Consider the following 22976-nt stretch of genomic DNA (forward strand, 5'->3'; position numbering starts at 1 on the left):
GAGAGAGCAGACTCAGAGCCCAAAGTCTAGATCATCTCCCACGCCCTGCTCAGCCCAGAGACCCCAGGGCTGCATCAGGGCTCTGCGTCCTTCTTCCAGGTGTGGGAGTCCCAGGACCCTTCCCTCGAGTGCCCACAGGCGTCTGGGAGGTCAGGGCTGGTCAATATCACATCAACATGCTGTGTGGTCTTGAATGAGTCTCTCTGGGCCTCAGGTTTCTCACCTGTGAAGTGAGGGCAGTAGACAGAGTGGTCTTCAGTCCTGACTATGAACTAAGGTTGTCCGTGTGTGTGTGTGTGTGTGTGTGTGTGTGTGTGTGTGAGTCATGCAGTCCAGTTCTTTGCGATCCAATGGACTGTAGCCCACCAGGTTCCTCTGTTCATGAAATTCTCCAGGCAAGAACACTGGAGTGGGTTGCTGTGCCCTTCTCCAGGGGATCTTCCCAACCCAGGGATGGAAGCCGGGTCTCCTGCATTGCAGGCAGATTCTTTACCATCTGAGTCACCAGGGAAGCCCAAACTAAGGTTGCATATTGAGACAAAGAGTTGACGGTGGTTGAGCAGGGACAAAAATCAGAACTGTCCTCTGAGAAGAGGACTCCACAAAAGGTGGGTACATCCCACCAACGCCTCCTGAGGATTTCTTAAATAGCAAGCTTTCCTGGCTCGGTTAAGATAGAGTCAGACTTGAAAATAGATGCCCACCTAGAAGGTGATGGAAACACAGTCATCGTGAAATAAATTGTATTCGCAGTCATTGTAAGTCTCCGTAAAATCTTTAGGTCTCTGGGAGCATTTTCTAAGAAGGCAGGTGGTGGTTGCTAGGTCCTGGGCAGTGGGTCTCAGCCTGGACGGTTGGTGGGATTGGATCTTCCGCCCGGGGTAGAAGAGTTTAGCTGAGCAGGGTAGGATCCTGGGGCCTGTCCTCTGTGGGTCAACCCCTCCCTCCAGCTCAGACATAGGCTGGGACCCCCCACGGAATCTGAGACAGCCAGGGTGGGACTGCTGGCATCACCACCATTTCTCACAATGCCACCTCTAACAACAGTAGCAGAACGGCCATTGACTGGAGACTTCAATTAACTTGAGTTAATCTTGTTTTATCTCATTGGGTCCTCACAATAGCTGTGTACCTTAGCAGCTGTTACTGTCTCCATTTGATAAACATGGTAATAAAGAAACAGGGAAATGAGCAACTTAGCCAAGCACAAAAATCTTATCAGAGGCGGAAACAGCCTGTGGCTTCTAGACAGTCAGGCTTCAGAGCGTACTGTGCTCAGGACCCCAGGAAGAAAGTAGAAGGGTCTAGATCAATTCCTGGGTTGGGAAGATCCTCTGGAGAAGGGAATGGCTACCTACTCCAGTATTCTTGCCTGGAGAATTCTATGGACAGAGGAGCCTGGCAGGCTACAGTCCATGGGGTCACAGAGAGTTGGACATGACTGAGCACACACCCACATAATTTACTTAAGCTTCACAATCATCCCACGAGGCAGGGGGAATTATCATCTGATTTTGTAGATGATGGGGGTTAAGGCACAGAGGGGCTCTGTGGGTCTCCAGTCAAAGACTTGCTCTGAGCTTCAGCATCTGTTAACCAGGGCAAGTCCTAACTCCAGGTTTAAGCAGTAATACAAGAAAAACACCAACCAACCCAGGGCCTGGAGGTCAGCAATGGTGGCAGTGAATAGGTTCACGATGGTTGAACCCTCACCATCATGATGGGTTGAGTCCCTGGGCCCTTGGGTTTGTTTCCAATGATGAAGACCACCGCAGATGTTCAGTCTTAAGGGAAAACACACACACACTAATACACACTAAAGATATTCAAGGTCAAAGCCCCATGTTCTAAATTACGCACTGAGCTGCCAGAGTGCAGGAGGCTGAGGTGGGCTGGTTTGACCCACGGGTAGGTCGTGAGGAGACGTGGGTTTCAGGAGGGGGCCCTCTAATGTGTTCTACACTTTCTACAGATATAAAAAGCCAGAGTCCCTGATACGGTGAGGAAGTGGTTAACAGCGTGGGTTACACTAATATTGCCAAGATGCCTCAGAGAACGTTTTTCTCTGCAAGGACTTTGTCTTAATTGATCTTTCTGAAGGAAACCATGTTCTTCATGGAAAATCGGTGGTTAAACAAGCCAACTGCCAGCTCAGCCCTCACTTTGAAGCACTTGGTTGAAGACAAAGAACTGCGGGTGGGAGGAGGGGGTGGTACGCAGAGTTGTGCAGAGAGAGGGGGCTTAGGGGGCAGAAGAACCGGGTTTAAACCCCAACCCTGCCGCTCACCGATGAAGTGACCTTGGGCCAGTGAGTGGCCCCCGGGGCCTCGGTTTCCTCATCTGTAAATGCGGATGATGAACCAACTTCACAGATCACTATGAGGATGCCCAGAGAAGGGGGCAGCGTCCTCCCCACGGAAGGCAGAGAGGTCTCCGCTGCTGTGGGCACCACGGGGCTCCGCGGACCCGGGACTGGAGTGGGTTCTCTCCAGCTCACCCTGTCACCCCAGCCAGCCATCCGCAGCTCTGGGCCCGGACTTTATCTAAATCTGACCTAGCTATCGAGTGGCAATGAGTTTCCGCTTTTTTTTTTTTTCTTTTTAACTTTAAAAATAGCACAGGGCAAAAACCACAAGTGCTGACCACTGCTTCTTCGTTCTGGAGCCTCCAAACATGGGAAGGTATCTTGACCTCAGTCAGCCACAACGGTCGCTTCAGAGTCAGGACCTGCCCTTGGGCAAGCACAGGCACAGACCACATGGTCAAATGGAGAGGCACCTCACTATATAGTCATACACACACACGCACACAAGGACACACACACACACACTTACCGACATACATTCTCACACAGAGACACAGATAGAAAGACACACGCAGACACACTCAGAAACACACAGGCACTCAGCTACACACACAGACAGACTCTTGACTGGGACACCTCAGTGAACCCCTCACAGTCCTTCCCCGGAAAGCAACAAGGAGGGGTAGTTTCTGTGACAAACGTGCCATCCCAGGAGGGCCTTGGGGCCCTTCCTTTCTTTGGGGGGTGAGGAGGGGGGCTCTGGGTGGCAGATGAGCCCTCCAGGAGGTGCAGGCTCCTCTCACTGCCTCCCTCACCCTTCTCTGCCCACCCCCCACTGTGCATTTCTCACCCGTGAGGTTGCGGGTGGCGGGGGGCTGGTAGTGATGATCACTCGTGAAGAGCGAGGGGGTGGATGGGAAGCTGGGTGCCTGCTGGGGGCACCGTGTGGAATCAAGGAGTTAATTCATGCTGAGACCTTGTGAAGGCGCCCTGCAGGGAGACGTAACAAGGATGGTGGCAATTCTCATTTAAACAGCACTCACTATGTGTCACACGCTCCAGGACGCTGTGCTCATAAAGGTTGACTTACTCTCAAAGAGCAACCCTGCAAGGTCGGGGGGTGGTGGGGACTGGGTTATCTGAGCCTTACAGGTGATGAAATTCAGGGTGGAGATCAAGCCACTTGTCCTGTGTGTCACAGCTGGAGAGGGACAGCACCGGGATTCCAACCTTCGCAACCTGCTCTAACCTTGTGCGTCCTCTGTCTTATGCCTCTGGTCGCTGCCCTTTCCATCCCTGTGTGAATGTGAGGTCAAAGCAAAGTGGAAAGGCATGCCTCCGGGGTTTGGGCCCACCAGGGTTTTGACCCCAGCTCTGCCTGTGGCCATCTTGCCAATTCCCTTTGTCATGTTGGGCTTCCAGCTCCTGATCTGAAAAATGGAGCTATTTTCATGAACATTCACAGAGCTGGTATGTGGATTACATAAAATAATGGAAGCCAACTACTTAACATGGAATTATCATTCAGTAAAGTTAGTTGTAATGATCATGGTGGATATTGTTATCCATGTGTTTAACTCCTACAATTTGACTTATTCTCAAGTCACTCAAGCCTGCAGTTACACACCAAGTGACAGGTAGGTAGCAAGTCCCTTGTGATCTCTGTCCTGTAATTCTGCTCAAGCTCACTTCCTGCTTGTTGAAAATATGGACTGTATCCAGCAGGATACACATATTAGTGGCCTCCACATGAGGCTCTCTATCATCAGGGTTAAGAGAAGAAGCAGAAATTCATGTGCTTTCAAAGATCAGAGTGGGAAAAGATCTCTCATGCCCAGAAATCTCCTCCCACTCTGGGCATGAGAGTAGTCCAGAGGAAGCTGCTCAGATGTAGGACTTGAGTGGGCTTTGATGGAAGGAAGTGATTAGAGAAAAGGAAAGAAGGCAGGTGGCCACTCTTGAGGGAGTAGGCAGGGATGGCAGGTGAATCCAGGGGTCTGATCACCCCAAGCAGCTAAGGGGAATGGGAGCTGGTTTCAGGAATCCCAGAATCCCCAGATTAGGACTTCAGTCAGTTCAGTTACTCAGTCATGTCTGACTCTGTGCCCCCAAGGACTGCAGCATGCCAGGCTTCCCTGTCCATCACCAACTCCCAGAGCTTGCTCAAACTCATGTCCATAGAGTCAGTGATGCCATCCAACCATCTCATCCTCTGTCACCCCCTTCTCCTCCTGCCTTCACTCTTTCCCAGCATCAGGGTCTTTTCCAATGAGTCAGTTCTTCCCATCAGGTGACCAAAGTATTGGAGTTTCAGCTTCAGCATCAGTCCTTCTAATGAATATTCAGGACTGATTGCCTTTAGGGTTGACTGGTTGGATCTCCTTGCAGTCCAAGGGACTCTCAAGAGTCTTCTCCAACACTGCAGCTCAAAAGCATTGATTCTTCAACTCAGCCTTCTTTATGGTCCAACTCTCACATCCATACACGACTACTTGAAAAACCATAACTTTGGCTAGACAGACTTTTGTGGGCAAAGTAACATCTCTGCTTTTTAATATACTGTCTAGGTTGGTCATGGCTTTAAGATTAGGACTTAGAACTCAGAAACACAGGTACTAAATGAGTTATCCAGCAACTGTGTAAGTGAATGGATGGATGAATCAATGGATGGATTAGTTAATTCTCCTGAGTAAGAGAGGCATGTGCACAGAGAGGTAGGGAGGAACAAATGTGAGAGCGCTTTAAATTCAGCCTAAGCAAGATAAGCGATTAGAAAGCAGTAAACCCCGGGACACAGGCAGGTATCCCACAGGCAACAAGGAGTTAGTAAAGGCTTCTGAACGGGGTGTGACAGAAGGTATTTTAGGAATATTCTTGGGTCATTTATTTTTGCATCTCAGTGCTGAAAATGGTGCATAGCACTCAGTAGCCCCTCAGCAAATGAGCATCAAAGCCTCTGGAAGGTGAAAAATTCTGATGGCAGAGGTTGGGACGGGTATTCCCTTACCACCAGAACCCAGCACAAAGCTTGGTGCACAGCAGGCCTTCACTAAAGATCGGTGGGCAGAATGGAACTCAAGTGAATGGCTGGATGGCTGACTGATGGCTGCATGGGATGAACAGGAGAGGTCGTGTCTGAAGCAGGGATTACCACAGAGGCTTGTGTGGGGTGGAGGAGAGAGGGGTGAGGCATGAACCAGAATATCACTGCCATTGCTCTGCATTGGACCCTCTCCTGGGAACGGACCCAAACCTGGAAACTTGCCACCAGAACATCATAGACTGGCTGGGTTTATTGTTACTGTTTGGTCACGTCCAACTCTTTTGTGATGCCATAGACTATAGCCCACTAGGCTCCTCTGTTCTTGGGATTTCCCAGGCAAGAATACTGGAATGGATTGCCATTTTCTTCCCAACCCAGGGATCAAACTCGAATCTCCTGCATTGCAGGCAGATTCTTTTTACCACTGAGCCACCTGTGAAGCCCCCTAGCTGGACTGGGGGACATCACTGAGGCAGACAACTCAGAGATAACTCTGCAAACTAAAGCAAGAGATACACTTCAAAAAAAAAAATCTTCTATACGTGCAAGTTAATATTAATATTGCTTTTAATCTTTTCTACACTGAAATCATCTTCTTTTCTTGATCCCTAAAAGCATGAGTTTCACTCTGATTTGTAACACTTTGATTCTGGCAAAATTTCAGTCAAAGGGATGATAATTAACACAACTTTCATCCAGAGACCCTAGTCTTCGGGGCATTGGAGCACACTGCCCCCTTCCTCTGCTTCTTCGGAATCAGCAGTTCTTGGTTTTAGTTGGTGGGAGCCCAGGGAATTTGGATGAAGGAAAAAGGGGGTATCTTAACCCTTGTTGGAGAACTAAATAGCAACCCACTCCAGAACTCTTTGCTAGAGAATTTCATGGACAGAGGAGCCTGGTAGACTACAACCGAGGGGGTCGCGAAGAGTCAGACACGAGTCAGCAACTCACATACATAGCCCTTGTTAGTGTCCTTTGAATATCAGACAAAATGATGCCCTTGAAGCATCTTAACACCAACTGCAGGGATGAATTACAGCCTAGGCGAGCTCGTGAAAGACAAAGCTCTGTGAATGCTGCTTCTTTGGTGGAGAAACGCGTGCGCACAGAATACGTCACCTCTCCGAGCCTCAGTGACCTCCACTATAAAGTGCTGGCCTCACAGTCTTGCTGCCAGAGGTATCAAGTATGCTGCGTGGGGAACTCAGCGTGGGACCGGTGCAGGGCAAGGGAACGGCCCACTGGGTCTCCTGCTGTTCCTCTTAGGACTATGGGTCTTCCCAGTAGGACACACCAGCCTTTCACTGACTAATTCTGAATTGCCATGCCCTTTAAAACTTTGAAAACAACCTCCAGTGTGGAAAAACTGGGCGAGCAATTTGTGAATCAGGGCTGATGGCAAGAATCAACCTGCAGGAAAAGCAAGCAGCCCAGTTCCTCTGAGGAGCAAGGAACCGAAAGGAGACCTGGCTTCCCGGCCAGTCTGCTTCCTCTCTGCCATAGGACCCCTGCTGGGTCCTCCTCACCCTCTCTTCCCCTTCCATCTCTCCACCTTTAAAGTATACAACTTTTAAAGGGAGGTGGAAGAGAAGGGACATTTTATAAAGTAACTTCTAAGAGCCAGGTCATTCCTGCACATTTTCTCATGTGATCCTAGCAACAGCCCTGTATGGATTACCATCCCCACTTTACAGATGGAGAGACTGAGGCTCAGGTGGGCAAGTACTTTGTTCAAGGTCTTGGGACTGAAAGCATCAGAGCCAGGGTTATAAAGCTTGCACTGTCTCCCTACACCGTCCTACCTACAGGCAGAGACAACAAGAGCTCAGCCTATCACATTGCTGCTTTCCACTACACTCGGTAGTGGCTGATGGGCGGTGATTTGTAAACAAGACGTTTGCAAGGTGGTCAGGACAGAGAGAGGAAAGGCGGGGAGAGCCTGGCTTCACCGGCCGCAGGAGTGCCAAATGGGAAACAGTCTCACAGGCCGGCTTGTAAAGGCCCCTCCCTTGTCGTGACCTCATTAAGTCTGTGGCATGGAAAAGCCACCCTGAGACTGACCAGAACCAGAACCCACCCTGGGTCACTGTGATGTGCATTAACAAGTGTCCCACATTCTGTTTTATATAGAGTGTTCGCTCAGACCATCTCAACACTCCAACCCATGTGACGAAGTAGGAAGAACCAATATTATTTTAAAAGGAAATACATTACTTATTTAATCACTCTTTTTGTACATTCCCTACCTCATTCCAAAAGGAAATTGGGATATACTCCGGAAAGAATGTCAACAAAGTCTAGTAAACTGTTGGTACAGATGAAGGAGGTTAAGAAGCCAGATTTTCTGGCCCCAAGATGCTGTGGTTTTCCCAGGCTTCCATGCTGCCGTGATGGAGGGCAGGTGTCCTGGGAAGTCCACGGGCATCCTGACTCCCTCATCTCCCCATCGCCTATCACTCCACCAGGCTCTTTGGATAGTCCAACTCTATCAGTTCCCAGGGTCCCCGATTAATTCAAGATGAGGGACTGGTGAGTGATTTTTTGGACTCTTTATAGTTTTCAAAATATTCTAACTTCTCTCCAAAGAATTTTATAACATTTAATTAGAACAAATTTTAATTGCATTTAAAAGAGTAATTCCTTACTAAAATATAACCTGACTCTTGCTGAGAGGAAAGCAGGCATAGCCACTGATCTGTGGACAAGTGGCGAGGTCAAAACCACGTACGAACACTTGGCGGGGGGAATAAAGCTGGGGCAGAAGGAAGACCACGGTGGGCACAGGGAGGTGGTCCTGACCAATGGGTGTGGTCCCCAGAGCGAGCCTCAGCGTCATCACATCCCAGGTTTGCCAAAATGGCAATCCTCTTCACACCTAGAAAAAGGCCAGCATGTATTGTTCTATCAGTGTCACCTTGGTTTTGTTGTTTAGTCGCTCAGTCGTGTCTGACTCCTTGAGACCCCTTGCGGTGCTCCTCTGTCCATGGGGTTTCCTAGGCAAGAATACTGAAATGGGTTTACCATTTCCTCCTCCAGAGTATCTTTCCAACCCAGGGATTGAACCCATGTATCCTGCACTGCAGGTGGATTTTCTGACCACTGAACTAGCAGGGAAACCCAATTTGTCACCTCTGTATAGCGCAGAAATCTATGGTAGAAAATAAAGATCAGCAAAACAATGGAAACTTAAATACAATTTTCTGAGTCAAGGAGCAATGACTGTGAGATATTGTTAGCCTCTCAGCATGTCCCGTGTGTGTGTGTGTGTGTGTGTGTGTGTGTGTGTGTGTGTGTGTGTGTCTGGGTCTATTTGTATATTTATATGTAGGGAATAAATTAGATCATACTGATTTTGAACTTGTCTTTTTCACCTCTCGATCCATTGTGCATATCCTTCTGTGCTGGTACCTAGCCATTTATGAGACTTTCTAATATCAACAGTGCATCGGGTATTTAGGCTGTTAGGGAGAGAGTCATGGACAGGTTAGGAGCGCCTGCAGGTCACACTTGAATGCAAAGCACAGCTCTGATTGGTACTTTTTGATCTGGACTCTTCCTTCATCTGCAAGAAGGAGTATAATGATGCTGATAGCTTCTCTAGAAGACCTCAGACAGGATAACTGACTTGCCCCAAATCATCTACTGTTACCAAGTTGGATTCAGGATGCTTTCTTCAAAGCCATCGCGTCACCTGGCCCTGCTATGCCGAAGGGAGCAGGGGACCAGGCTACTGTCTGCTCTCAACCTCCCTTCTCCTGACATCTCTGGCAAACACTCCTTCCCACCTGGCTCGGTTACAAATCGCCTCTGCTACCTGTGGATGTGCTATGTGGAGGCCCTGCCCAGGCATCCGCTGGAGGCGGCCTTCCCGGGGCGGGGCGCCTCCCAGGCACTTGGTCAGCCTTGGCTTTGCCCCTTTAGAACCATGCTCGCTCTCCTGTCATGCTTGTCTTCCATGCTCTTGGAAACTTGACAAAATGCCTTTTTTTCCCCTCATCTGTCACGAGCATCACACCCAACGGCCTCTGTCACCTTCTGCCTGTCAGAAACCATTTAAACGCGTGGCACTCGAAACGTACTGCTGTCCCAGGCTAAGCTTTCACCCTTTAAAAGGTAATACCCTGACTCCTGGCCAAGGCAACGGCCGCCTTCTGATTTCAAAGGGAATGGAAAGGCAGGCTCCTGGAGCTCCCCCTCTGTTCTCAACGAGCAGTTCATACACACACGCAGTAGGGGAAATGTCGCCTTTGAAAAGTAATTTCCAAATTACAACTTGTAAAAGTGCCTAGGTACCTGGATGTTTCTGTCCAGCCATTGCTCCCGTGGCTCTGTTTCAGGGACCGGCTGATTTAGAATGAATGCCTAGGACAGCTGGGACTGTATGGAGGAGAGGGCAAATCTTAGAGGAGGTTGGCCTGGGCTTTCCCACATTCCTACGCTTTGGCTTTGAACAGATTAGTCACTTCTTCAAGACTCAGTTCCCTCAGCCTTACAGCCTTGCTGCCAGAGATATAGGAAGTAAGGAGTGTGAGAGCTCAGCACAGGGCCGCGTGCAGAGCAAACGCCCCACTGGCTCCCACTCCTTCAATTCCTTTTAGTTCTCTAGGTCCTCCCAGTGGGACACGCCAGCCCTTCGCTGAATAATTATACATTGTCATGCTTTTAAAAAATTTGTAAAGCAAAACCAGTGTAGAGAAGTGGTAACAACACAGACTAAGCAAAAAGAAAGACTTGCATTCGAGCCTCTGCTCTTAGTGGCCTTGTCTTATTGGGCAAATCAGTTAACTTTATTTACCCTATCCATTTTGTGAAGTTAGAATTTTATTTTACTTTTTAATCTTCTCTCCATTTGCTGCACAGTGGGTTCTTGTTGGTTATCCATTCTAAATATAGCAGTGTATACATGTCCATCCTAAAGAAAGAAAGAAAAGTGAAGTCGCTAAGTCGTGTCCAACTTTTTGCGACCCCATGGACTGTAGCCTACCAGGTTCCTCCGTCCATGGGATTTTCCAGGCAAGAGTACTGGAGTGGGTTGCTATTTCCTTCTCCAGGGGATCTTCCCTACCCAGGGATCGAAGCCGGGTCTCCCACATTGCAGGCTGACGCTTTACCGTCTGAGCCACCAGGGAAGTCAAACATGTCCATCCTAAACTGCCTAACTATTCCTTCCTCCCAGCCTTTCCCCTGGCGACCATAAGTTCGCTAAGCCTGTGAGTCTCTTTCCATTTTGTAAGTTCATTTGTATCAATTCTTTTTAGATTCCACCTATAAAGGATGTCATACGATATTTCTCCTTCTGTGACTCACTTCACTCAGTACGACAATCTCTGGGCCCATCCATGTTGCTACAAATGGCATTATTTCATTCTCTTTAATGGCTGAGTAATAGTCCGTTGTGTCTTCTTTATCGACAGAGGAAGCTCTGTCGATGGGCATTTAGGCTGTCCCCATGTCTTGGTTACTGTAGACATGGTTACTCGGTTACTCGGTTCATGCTGTAGTGAACACGGGGGTGAAGGTACCCTTTCACATCATGTTTTTCTCTGAATATATGCCCAGGAGTGGGACTGCAGGGTCATATGGTAGGTCTATTTTTAGCTCTATGTTTGAGGAACTTCCTTACTGTTCTCCACAGCAGCTGTTCCAATTTACATAGTTGGGGGATTTTATTCATCCCTCTGTTTGGTTGTATGGATCAGTATACAGAGATAACTGGAACTGGTGGCAGATCTGGGGGTCGGGGGTTAGCCAGCTCTTGCCCAGGGCTATATTCCCACGTCTAATATCAAGCTGGAAAGACGGAAGAGTGAGGGGCATGGAGGGAATTTCTGGCCCAGAGGAAGCTGGCCTGGAACTGAAGTCTGGCTGCTCTGCCCCACAGGAGAGACTGAGCAGCCTGTTTTTTCTATAAGTGTGGCTCTGCAGTCAGCCATGGCTGACTGTTTGAACTATGCCTCCAAATATGAGCATCTAGAAGATAGTAGGGGGCTTCCCAAGTGGCTCAGCAGTAAAGAACCCACCTGTCAAAGCAGGAGATGTGGGCTGGGTCCCTAGGTCAGGAAGTTCCCCTGGAGAAGGAAATGGTAACCCACTTTGGTATTCTTGCTTGGGAAACCCCACGCACAGAGGAGCCTGGTGGGCCACAGTCCATGGGGTTGCAAAAGAGCTGGACACAACTTATCGACTAAACTACAAGAAGAAGACGGTAAGGCCCGGCCCAGTCATCTGGGAGTGAGAAAGCCTTGTCTGGTAACTGGTTTCCTCCCCGTCACCTGCGATCACATCCCTCTGTCCATCTCCTCCTCCTTTGCTTTCCTCCTCCTTTCCTTCCTGGACTAGGTGGCACTGACCAGCTCCTGGGGAGAAAGGGCTCCCCAGGCCACGCTGGAGAAGAGCAGTGTGTGTGTAAGTTCTGAGACTCTGGTGGGTGTGGATGGTCTTGTGTGTGCAGAAGGGGAATTGGCTGGGGGACAGGGTAGCCTCTCAGGGGACAGTGTCACCAGCAAGGGTGACTGGGGCCGCACGGACATGACCGGGGATGCCTCTGTCAGAGGGAGTAGAACAGAGAGGAGGGACGTGGCCCAGCTCTCATTAGACATCCCTAGAGGGGGCACCTTGGAAAGAGGCTGGACCGGGAGACAGGGCACTGACCCAGAAGGCCTTCCTGGGTGCCCGGCACAAAGGTACAGGTGAGGGGGCCACCCTGGGGAGATCAGTCATGGGTGCCGGAGTCAGGTTCTGGGCTGGAGGCCCTGTGCTGGCCACAGCGGTGGGGAGGCGGGAGGGGCCCCCACCGGAAGTGGACGGTGGAGGGCTCCCACCTCACATCCAGACCACAGAGGCGGCATGGAGCGCCTGAAGGCAAGCCGTCTGCACATCCAGCTGGACTGAACCCTGCGGCCCTGGGCTGTCCTGGCAGCTGTCCTTCAGACTTGAGCCTCACACCCGCATCCTCCCGCACTTGGCCTTGTGTGTTCAGCAGGGCCCTGCATTCTCCACGGCTCACTTCCTTATCCTGTATTAGCTCCAGCTAATGGGTGTGCGGTCTGAGCTTAGCCCCCTCCCTGTAACAAGGGTAGCCCTCGCAGGCCCTGGGCCCATCACTCTGCCAGACCCCTCCCCAAACTCCCCCGTGTGACAAGCCCAGGGGACTCTTGCTAAGGTGCTGATGCATCGGTATGAACTAAAAAGGCCTGCTTCCGAGCCCCGCCCCAGCTGAGCTCCTGGAACCCATGTCACGTCATTTGCAACAACACAATCCCCTTCAAATTTGTCAGGGAAAAACAAATATACATTTTTATACGGTGTAGAAAAAGAATGGACAGAGCTTGAGCTTTGGGATTGGAGAAATCTTCTGAATCTTAAACTTACAATTTGGTAAGTGGTTTTACTACCTGGATTTCAGTTTCTCCACCTGTAAAACGGGTACATAATAGTGTCTCAAGGTACAGTATCGAGAGCATGGACCATGAGTTCATTATTAGTGCACATACAAGGCCAGTATCTCCTCCTCCTACAAGCTGTGTGTACTTGAAAGAAAAGTGAAAGTGAAGTCGCTCAGTCGTGTCCGACTCTTTGCGACCCCATGGACTGCAGCCCACCAGGCTCCTCCATCCATGGGATTCTCCAGCCAAGAATACTGGAGTGGGTTGCCATTTCCTTCTCCAGGGGATCTTCCCAACCCAGGGATCGAGCCCAGCTCTCCCGCATTGCAGACAGACACAGGCAGATGCTTTAACCTCTGAGCCACCAGGGAAGTACTTAGGAAAGCTATTTAAATCCCCTGTGCCTCAGTTTCCTCAAGTGTAAAATGAGGGTAAGAAGAATATTTCACTAGATTGTTGAGATGAATTGATGAGGTAAAAGGTAATGTGCTTACATGGGTTAGGTTTCCAATAAATGGTAGCCAATATTAAAATCAGAATTGATATTTCAAAGAGCTCTAGCAAGAATTAAATGAAATAACAGGTTTGAAAAATATTTCAGAACCTGTATAGCACTGTCAGAGATCAGTTATTATGATTTATAATATTATTGCTGCTGCTACTGCTAAGTCACTTCAGTCGTGTCCGACTCTGTGCAACTCCATAGACGGCAGCCCACCAGGCTCCCCCGTCCCTGGGATTCTCCAGGCAAGAACACTGGAGTGGGTTGCCATTTCCTTCTCCAATGCATGTAAGTGAAAAGTGAAAGTGAAGTCGCTCAGTCTCAAACTCAAATTTAAAAAATAGCCAAATCTTTTCCAATCTAAAGAAAGCTTTGGGGATTGCAGTTCTGTATTGGCCAAGGATATTTTAAGCAGCTGGGCTTGTCTATCTTCTGTCCCTGCTTGGCGGCCCCGTGCTGCTGGGTGTAATTAGTCGTGGCTCTGTGGGTGATGAAGTAAAGGCTGGCTGACAATTTCACACCCACCCAGTGGCTTGGAAACGGATGACACCATTCTAAATTGCATTAAGGCCAGTTTTGAGCTTGTTCTTCAGATGACAACCACGGAATCGTGTTTTGAGTGGAAAGCCTATCTCATAGAAGTATTAAGGCATCATAAAATGAGAGAGAAGTTATTAGCAAGGGGACTTTAATAAAAGCCATCATCATGCTATGAGAGATGGTAACCTCATTTTGTGCTGTTAAAGCATATTTTGAGGTGTTTGGACAAGTGTAATTGAGATTATTGTTTATGAGATGAAAATACAGGGGTGAAGCAATGAAGAGGGCTGACTCGGCTCACGCTCGAGAGCTAATTTCAGAGGTCTTATCTTTAATGTTCATCCAGCTCTTCCTATCAACTCTGGGATACAGCCAGCTCTGCCATCAGAAGCTAGTTCTTTACCAGAATAACTCCATGGGCTTCTTTGAGCATTTCCTGTATGCAAGATGCTGCATGGAATTTGAAGATGATTAAGGCCTAGAGTAGGAAATGGCAAACCCACTGCAGTATTCTTGCCTGGAGAATGTCATGGACAGAGGAGCCTTTCAGGCTGAAGTCCATGGAGTCACAAAGAATCAGACATGACTGAACACACACCCATGAAGGCCTGAAGAAAGTTTGTAATCTACGGGAAGTGGGGTTTCTTTGTCTTTCTGAGTTTTTTTGTTTTAAATTCTCACTCTCCCTGTCCCACCCTCCAATTCTCCATCCGTTCTGCCCTTTCTTCCTCCTAGCAAATATTTGATGGTTACTCTGGCCATGCAAGGTGCTAATGCTAGGTGTCAATCATTGACAAAACAGGAAGCCGCCTGGCCTTCATGGAACTTAACGGTTTTCGGAAGACAGACCAACATAGAGGTGGGAAAGGGGAGGTATTAAAGAAAAGCTTGAAGAACTTCCCTTCAAAGGGCCTGATACCACCTGATGCCACCATGTACCAAATCCTATTTCTCTTGGTAAGACTGCCTCTTGCCTTTGTCCTAAGTGAAATCCACAAGGATCTCTGAGTCCTTCCTGGTTCAACTGTACATTTGAACCAAGGAAAGATAACCTGTGATGTCTCAAAACTCCTTGTTAATAATCCTTTTTGTTTAGGATAATAATACTAAACAAATACTAAAATAATACTTGTTTTCCTCTTTATGTTTCTATTAGAGTCTTGGTCTCCCAAACACAGACAATCCATTGGTACACAGGAAGAAATTTCCAGAATATTTACCTATAAATATCATTTAGGTAGTCTTATTCTTTTAAAACATGTTTATATATATAATGTATATTTTAGTACAGTCATCTATGAATATAACTAATGACTGTGTATATAAAAGATGTGTATATTAAAAATGTGCACATATAGGGAATGCTTACTCAAACTCACTCAAAACTTTGTCTTACTGTCATGATCAACAAGTTCAGAGACGAGAACACTTGCACTCGAGAACAGGAAGAGGCCTTTTCTCAGTGGACTGAAGGAAACAGTCGAACGAGGATGCCCCCATGCGCCATAGCGTTTGCTCCGCTGGTGGGAATAAAAGCGACCAGCAAACTTCTTGCCTCTAGGACAGTCACAGGGCGTTCTGGCAAAAGGCTCCACTACAGACAGATGGCACCGCTTCTGTCATCCCTCCTCCCCACCAGGGCCACGCGGCAGGAGCCAGTCTGGGGAACAGGCTGTTCAGACAGCTGAGGAACCTCACTTTAGGACAGAGGACAAGAGCAGGCAGGGGAGAGGGCCTACCCCACTGCATAGGGTAAAGGGAACATGAGTCCTTCCACCAGGCTCTAAGTCTCTAAGAGGAAAGGATCAAGCCTTGGCTGGCCCGGACTGGAGACTCACTCCTGATTCTGGCAGATCCTAGAATGAGGGGAACAGCAGGAGTAAATTCAGGGACAGAGCCAGCAGAGCCTGCCAGGCAGTAGGAGAAAGTGGAAGTCACTGAGATGGCAGGTCGGAGCAGTGAGGACCAGGGAGGAAGCCACACGAAGGCCACGCACAGTGAGGGCAGCGGGGGTGGAAGGCTGGGGCAGAGCTGGGCTGAGACTGAACTGACCTGAGCGGGTCAGCTCGTCAGCCTGTTCCAGGAACACTGAGAGGGAAGAGGGGATCACAGGCAGCGGGAGGACCGACGTGGCCGATAATGACGTCACTTCCGACTCCAGACAAGATGCAACTTATCATCCCACAAAGAGAGAAAAAACATGAAGGGACCAATGGAATGTCCCGGCCAGCACTGCCAAATGTGTAGCCTTAGTGGACTCATGTTCAAGGTTGAGCTGAACATCACCTGCGTCCTCAAGACTCGGGGCCACTGCAACATTTTGAACCATTTCCTTTAGTTTCTCCTCCCACAGAACCCCCACTGTGCTCCCCTCTCATTGTGGTTTATTCCTGGTCCCTGTCTGCTGACCTCTCGGATGTCAGGACATGAGTCCCAGTCACCCTGATGCCCCCTGAGCTTAGCCTCATGGTTGGCATGAAGCCAATAGTTACTCAATACAATATTCATTTAAATAAAGAAATACCTGTTAGATCTAGAAAAGAAAAGAGTTTGCATCTTCATGCATCTACAGGAAGTCAGTAGGGAAAGCAAAATTGCAATGTTGCTAAGACTGAAATTGGGGCCCCTCTCAGAGAGCTTCCCAAGCTTTGGGAACCCACTGTCGCTAAGGGGGATGCAAAGGGGACAAGTTGAGCAACCGCAGAAGAGAACAGCTCGGGTGAATCAACACATTTGTGCAACTCCTCAGAGTGGAGAAGCTTCAGTGCAAACAGAGCTTCTGCTTTTTTTTTTTTTTTCTCCTGAAAACACTGCCAGCTCCAAGAGGCACCCCCGAGAGAAACACAAAGATTCTGAGGATACACATTCAGGTGCCATTCTAGCTGGATAATTCAGGTCATCCACATGGACCATTTACCCAGCTCTGGAGATAGTTCCAGAAACATGAACAGCTCCCAACTCTCAGGAAACAATGGGGTCTGATATCTCCCAGATGATTTTCAAGGTTAGCTCATCATCCTCCCGGGAGGTGAAGAGTCAATATTCACAGCCCAGGTGCTTTTTGTTCAGAAAGCAGATCCATCACTTCCATTTACTTGTTCATCTGATGCATGGGTGTGGCTCATCTGTTTGGGGGGCAGGCTCGGTGCTGGGCTCATGGTCTGTGTTAGACCTGCCCCTGCTTGTCCCAGCTTATGCTCCACTTTGAAAGGAAAGAGGCGGAGGCATATTCCGTGGTTCCCATATCCCCACCCCACCCGCCACCCCCCGCCCCTGCCATACACCTTGCACTATGCTAGCTAATCTATGCACATCTTCCTATGGACCTCACGCTGGAGAAGTGGGCTTCGTTCCTGCTTGGTTTAGGAGAACTGCAGACCCCCCGGGGGGGTAGGTAACACCTGGCTCTCGATGACACTACATGTGTAAAGCTAGCATTTACAAAGGAGAAGGTTTCAATAAGATCATCATCTTATCCACAGAAGTAGGAGGAAATTAGTCAAGCAAATCTCAACATACAGGGTCATCTTGCTAATTTGCCTGTGGACATTAGCCTGGGTCCTAATAGCTCATAGACAGCATATTAGAGCAGAGACATCACTTTGCAGACAAAGGTCTGTCTAGTCAAAGCTATGGTTTTTCCAGGAGTCATCTATGGATGTGAGGGTTGGACCATAAAGAAGGTTGAGTGTTGAAGAACTGATGCTTTCCAACTGTGGTGTTGGAGAAGATGTTTGAGAGTCCCTTGGACAGCAAGGAGATCAAACCAGTTAATCCTAAAGGAAATCAACTCTAAATATTCACTGGAACAACTGATGCTGAATCTAAAGCTCCAATATTTGGCCACCTGATGAGAAGAGCCAACTCATTGGAAAAGACCCTGATGCTGGGAAAGACTGAAGGTAGGAGGAGAAGGGGGAGACAGAAGATGAGATGGTTGGATGGCATCACCGACTCAATGGACATGAGTTTGAGCAAGCTCAGGGAGTTGGTGATGGACAGGGAGGCTTGGCGTGCGGCAGTCCAAAGAGTCAAAAGCGACTGAGCAACCGAATAACAATATAACAGTTCATTAACTCAAAAAGCTCCCTGGAAATCAGCTGCTTTTACACTAATGGACCTGGATGTCTCCATGCGCTCTTGTAGTGTGGTTGCCGGACACGTGGCCACTCAGCCAGGGCTGATCCCATTCTTAACTTAAGGACCTTGGTGGGGGTGTCCCCTGCCAAGTGTGGGCTCCAACCTCCATACCATCCCTCAGCCTGGGCCACAGCCTGGGATTCTTTTAAGTGCAGTTGACAGCTTCAGGTATGTTTTCTCAAACAGACCCCATTTCCATGCCGTCACCCCAGGGGTGAAAGGAAGGTCGTGAAACAGCAAGGCCAGGGCAAGTGGGCAGCAGCTCCGGGTCACCCAGTGGAAACAAGCAGAGAGGATCCTGCCACGTGGGCTCCCATGGCTCCCAGTTCTGGGCTTCTCCTTCTGCAGCAGCCTCTCCTGGGCACCGACCACTCCCTTTGATAGAGACCCGTCTATGGTCCCTGCCTGCCTGCTGTCAGCCTCCACCATTAGACCACCGGGAGCTACCTTAAGCCCACCGTGCTTTTCCTCCCTGTCCCCCGAAGTCTGCATGAGCCTCTAGCCCTCTAACGTGTTCCCAGGCTGATCTTTTTCCTCCTGGAGCCTCAGCTCATGGCACAGAGAGCCCCTTCCTCTCCCAGCTCCACAATGGCCATTTTCCTTTCTTTACAGAGTCACCAGAACTGATAGCTGTGTAGTAGGGCAGGGCTTTCATGCACGGCTGAATTCCAATGCCTAGAAAACGTCACTGAATAAATAATTGAGTGAGGGAATGACTTCAGAGTCTAACTCATAATTGATGTTCAGTAAATATTTTTTGACAAGTTGCCTAAAGCTTCATGCCTCTGAACTATCAATCTAAACCTCTGTTACTCCTCTGGGTGAGTTCAGGGGGAAAAATCCACTTCTGCTTCTCCCTGCCTGCCCACTCCTCCCCCTCGAGGCCAAGCACCCAGTCAGTCTTTGCAACATTTCCTCTGCCCCTTCCCAGGGTGCCCCGCGCAGTACAGGGACTCTTACAAGTCGTCTAAGGAAGCACCTCTCTAGTACAGAGCCCCTGCTAAATTTAGAAGCAGCCCTGGTGTTTTGAATTCATCTTCGATCACAACAGTGAGAGAGGTTTCTAAATGACTGTCCCTGCTGGCCGAGTTGTTCCCACCAGGTTGGGGCCGCGCCACCAGTCCCAGACAGTGACCTGACTCTGCTTGTGGACCAGTTGAGTGATGCTGGGCAGATCACTGGATGCTCTGTCTTCTCTGTGAAGTGGGAGGTGGACCAGGGCTCTCAGAGGGCTATGCAGCAGGTCACCTGGCATTCCGAGCTCACCCAGGCACCTCCATGACACGCTGTCTGGAGCCGGCGTTCCGGCAGCTTCCATCTCTACCAACAAGCCCTTGGGCTCCATGTGTTGGGCTTTCGATCAAGACCAGCATGCTATGAGTCGTGTTCGACTCTTTGTGACCCCTTGGACTGTAGCCCTACAAGCTCCTCTGTTTATGGGATTCTCCAGGCAAGAAAGAATACTGGAGTGGGTTGCCATTTCCTTCTCCAGGGGATCTTCCTGACCCAGGGGTCGAACCAGCATCTCTTGCATCTCCTGCATTGGCAGGCGGATTCTTTACCACTACACCTCCTGGGAAGCATGCTATGAACAGGGAGATATATACTATTAGTTAAAAAAATTGAGACCCATCATGAAGCTGAAATAGTACAATGCACATATTCCCTTCACCTAAACTGACCAAGCATGAACATTTTGCCACATTTGCTTTCTGTCTTTCTCATTCTCTTTCTCTTTGTGTGTGTATGTTTTCTTTCTTTTTTACTGAACCATTTGAATGTTAAAGACAGCGTGCCTCTTGACCTTAAATACATTAGCACGAAGTTCCTAAAAATTAGCACATTCTTCACATAGCTCTATGCCCAGAAAATGAGCGCTGACACAAATGGTCTCATATGCAGTCTGTGTTTGAATACCCCTACCTCCATCCCAGGAATGTTCTTTCTAGTCCTTCTCCCTTGATCCAGGAGCCAGTCAGGCATCATACATTCAGTTACCATGTTTCCTTAGGCAACTTTCATCAGGAACCTAGGACAGCTGACTATTTTTCATAACCTTTCTAGTTTTATAACCTTTCATAACCTTTCTAGTTTCTTCCAGTTGTAGCACCAGCCAGCCAAGGGGTGGTTTGCCTCCCCCGGGAAGGCTGGTGGGCTGCTCCTTTCTGTAAAGGGTCTTTGAGGCCCATTATTTCAATCCTCTGCCAATTAAAAACTTGTCTACAGTGGAGCCAAGACCAGAAGCTTTGCTCAGGGCCCACTGGGCCGTGACATCAAGAACCTGAGAAGAGAGAAGCAGCTGAGGCTTCTGAGCCTCAGCCCCCTTGGACCCAGTGAGCTTTAGACCATAAGAGCATCCTCTCAGCCTCCTCTGCCTTTTAATTAGAGACAAAATGTCCCCGTGTCTGAAAGCGGAGCATGGCCTGGACACTTAGAATCAAGCTGTCCATATTCCCAAGTGCTTTGCAAAAAAAAAAAAGAACAGTGTTGCTATCTGCACTGTCCTTACAAAGAGAAGTCTGCTCGGCGCGGTTGCTGAAAACAGGAACCTGTCTCCTGCAGCCCGCGCCTTCCTCGTTTCTAGCAGAGGAAGTGGCAGCCGGTTTAGCAACTGTGCTTCTCGATAGCATGGGCTCTGCACCGGCGGGAGGCTCACTCTGCCACGGAAGTAGCAGCTGACGGAGTGGTGGTGATGGTGCTCCTGATGGTCCCTCCTCTGCGACTCCCAGGGGAGACCGTGCCCAGCTGTTGAAGGTATCTGGGGGGACGTGGCAGGGGCTTTGGAGGGGAGGTGTCGGGACCCCTGAGACACACAGCTGGCAGTGGGGGGACTTTCTGGAGACAGACATGCTCTGGGAAGATAGGCAGAAGCAGGTCTAAGTGAGGCTCTGTGGCTGTTGAGTCGTGGCTGCTCACTGATGGGGAACTCTATGCCAGGAAGGGCTGGGAGAGCTCAGACCGGGCACGCTCATGCCAGAAGGAGATCTTCCAGCCACAGAACATTCTAGCACAGAGCAGGGTTCTCACTGTGGACACTCCAGCTTGCTATTAGACTTTCTAGAGGTATATCCTTAGGTGAGACATTTAAATCTCTCCAGGCCTTCATTCTCTCCTCTGGGAAGTGGGAATAATGGTACACAGCTCACACAGGTATTGGGCAGATTCAACGAGCTAAGCTACGCAAAGTGTCCAGGCCAGTGTCAGACACGTAGTAGGGGCTCAGTAAAATGCTACCAGCATGGAGTCATAACGTGTGTAACTGGAGCCCAGGCAGGTGGACATCACAGTGGTGCTTCTAGGCATCTGGGGTGTGGATCTTCTTGGGAAGATGCCAACAATGACTGATGGTAACAAACAATAAGAATCCAAGTAGGTGAGATTTTTATGGCGCATATGATTAAATCAAAGGCAAACATGGGAGGCATACAAAAATCTGAAAATAAAATGCAAGCATTAGGAGATATTTTGGAGAACTAGAATTTTCTAAGGAACACGGCACACTCCTTATCCTGCTAGGTTCTTCCATGTCCAGAGAGCCTGGTGTGTCAGGGAAATGGCCTGGGTTTTGGCCTCAGAATGTCCTGAATCGGGGTTGTGCACATAGTGTGAAGGGATGGAGTCCGCCCAGCTGAGTGGCAGGGGAGGCATGTTGCACGAAAAGTTATTTTCCTTCAATCTTTCTAACAATCCTGTTAAGATTACCATGATTATTCGCTTCCAACAAACAAGAAAATGAGGCTCAGAGAGGTTAAGTGATTCATCCAAGTCACACAGCTGGTGAGAGGCTCCGAGGGCTCCAAGGGCTGAGACGGGGGAGGAAGAGCCCCACCTAAGTGAGCTGAAGTGGGGGGAGGACAAAAGTGTGTATTTAAAGCAGTGCTCGTAGTATTAAGAGAAGTATGCTCCATCGACTGCAGGGTGTCTTTTTGTAGGTTGCTATGAGATCCTGTACTGGGCTGTGGTTCTTTCAAAAATAGGGAGGTAAACTCAAGTAAAATTTCTGGCAAAGTTTGGTGCAAACTATAGTCTTCAGTTGGGAAAATGTTATTCAAGAGTACTTAAGGAACTTGCCTAGTGTTCCAGTAGCTAAGACTGTGAGTTCCCAATGCAGGGGGCCTGGGTTCGATCCCCGGTCAGGGAACTAGATCCCACATGCTGCAACTAAGACCCTGTGCAGCCAAATAAGTAAATAAATATTCAAAAAAAGAGTGCTTAATAGGCTCTGAAACATACAATGGTAATAACAGGGGAAAAAAATCTATGGAATAGGCTGAAAGCTATTTAGACTCTTGTGTCTTAAAAAAGATCTAGAATCTGGGAAGTAAGACCAGGAAAACCTTTTTTTTTAATCAGCTCCACCTGGGCCTACATTCTGGGTTGGTCGCCAGTGTACTCACTGTGTGACTCTGGGCAAGTCGCTTTGCCTATCTGAGTGTTTGCTTTTTCCTCTTAGTATAATAAAAAGAAGACCAGCTTCCTTATGTGTTTGTAGAAAGTTTAAATTATATACAATATGTAGTGCGTGCTAAGTACTAAACAGCAGCTACTATCACTCCTAACCCAGACAATTAAAGCACCCAAGCTGCTTGTGCATCCATCGGCAGTAAACAGTAGCGGGCAGTGTTCAATATGACGGGTCACATGGCACAGCCGATGACCTGTGATTCCTTGCTCGATTTTTCTGAATACTTATTTCTACCTGGTGGTCCTCCATCTCACTTAAGTGAAACAGCTATAGGTAGGTTCGTACTGCACTGAAATCATCTTCCCAATACAGAAAGAAAAAAACATTCCTCCACTCTTAGTTTCAAGAGCTGGCAATGTATTTCCAAGGGGAGTGGGTCTTCCTTAAAGACTTAGAAATTATTCATCTCAGGAAACCCCAGTCAGCTTCCTGCATTAATAGATGCTGCTGGGTTTTAATTTCTCATCTGACATTCAGCAAGAATTTATTCCCCCAGCTCTGAGAAGCTGGAGCTTAAAATTCTCATTAAAATTTTCCAGCATGTCAAGCTAGAGCCTTTGGTTCTTGTCAGCAACCTGAGGGCCCTGTTAGTACAT

At 48.7% G+C, this 22976-nt stretch overlaps 2 protein-coding genes across 4 annotated transcripts in view; one reads left to right on the forward strand and one right to left on the reverse strand.

Annotated features, from left to right (window-relative positions):
- TG (thyroglobulin) overlaps positions 1–22976 on the reverse strand; it is a 235997-nt gene that overhangs the window by 41260 nt on the left and 171761 nt on the right. The gene's annotated exons all lie outside the window — the stretch shown is intronic.
- SLA (Src like adaptor) overlaps positions 1–22976 on the forward strand; it is a 65783-nt gene that overhangs the window by 8685 nt on the left and 34122 nt on the right. Inside the window, exon 1 of one of the 3 annotated variants that reach the window (XM_027560796.1) lies at positions 20501–20669. The exons of the other annotated variants lie outside the window; for them this stretch is intronic. The gene's annotated coding sequence lies outside the window, so the exon portion shown is untranslated. Of the gene's footprint in view, positions 1–20500; positions 20670–22976 lie in introns of those variants that run through there. 3 annotated transcript variants of the gene reach the window in all.

Source organism: Bos indicus x Bos taurus, chromosome 14, assembly GCF_003369695.1.
Source record: "Bos indicus x Bos taurus breed Angus x Brahman F1 hybrid chromosome 14, Bos_hybrid_MaternalHap_v2.0, whole genome shotgun sequence".
Taxonomy (NCBI): Eukaryota; Metazoa; Chordata; class Mammalia; order Artiodactyla; family Bovidae; genus Bos; species Bos indicus x Bos taurus.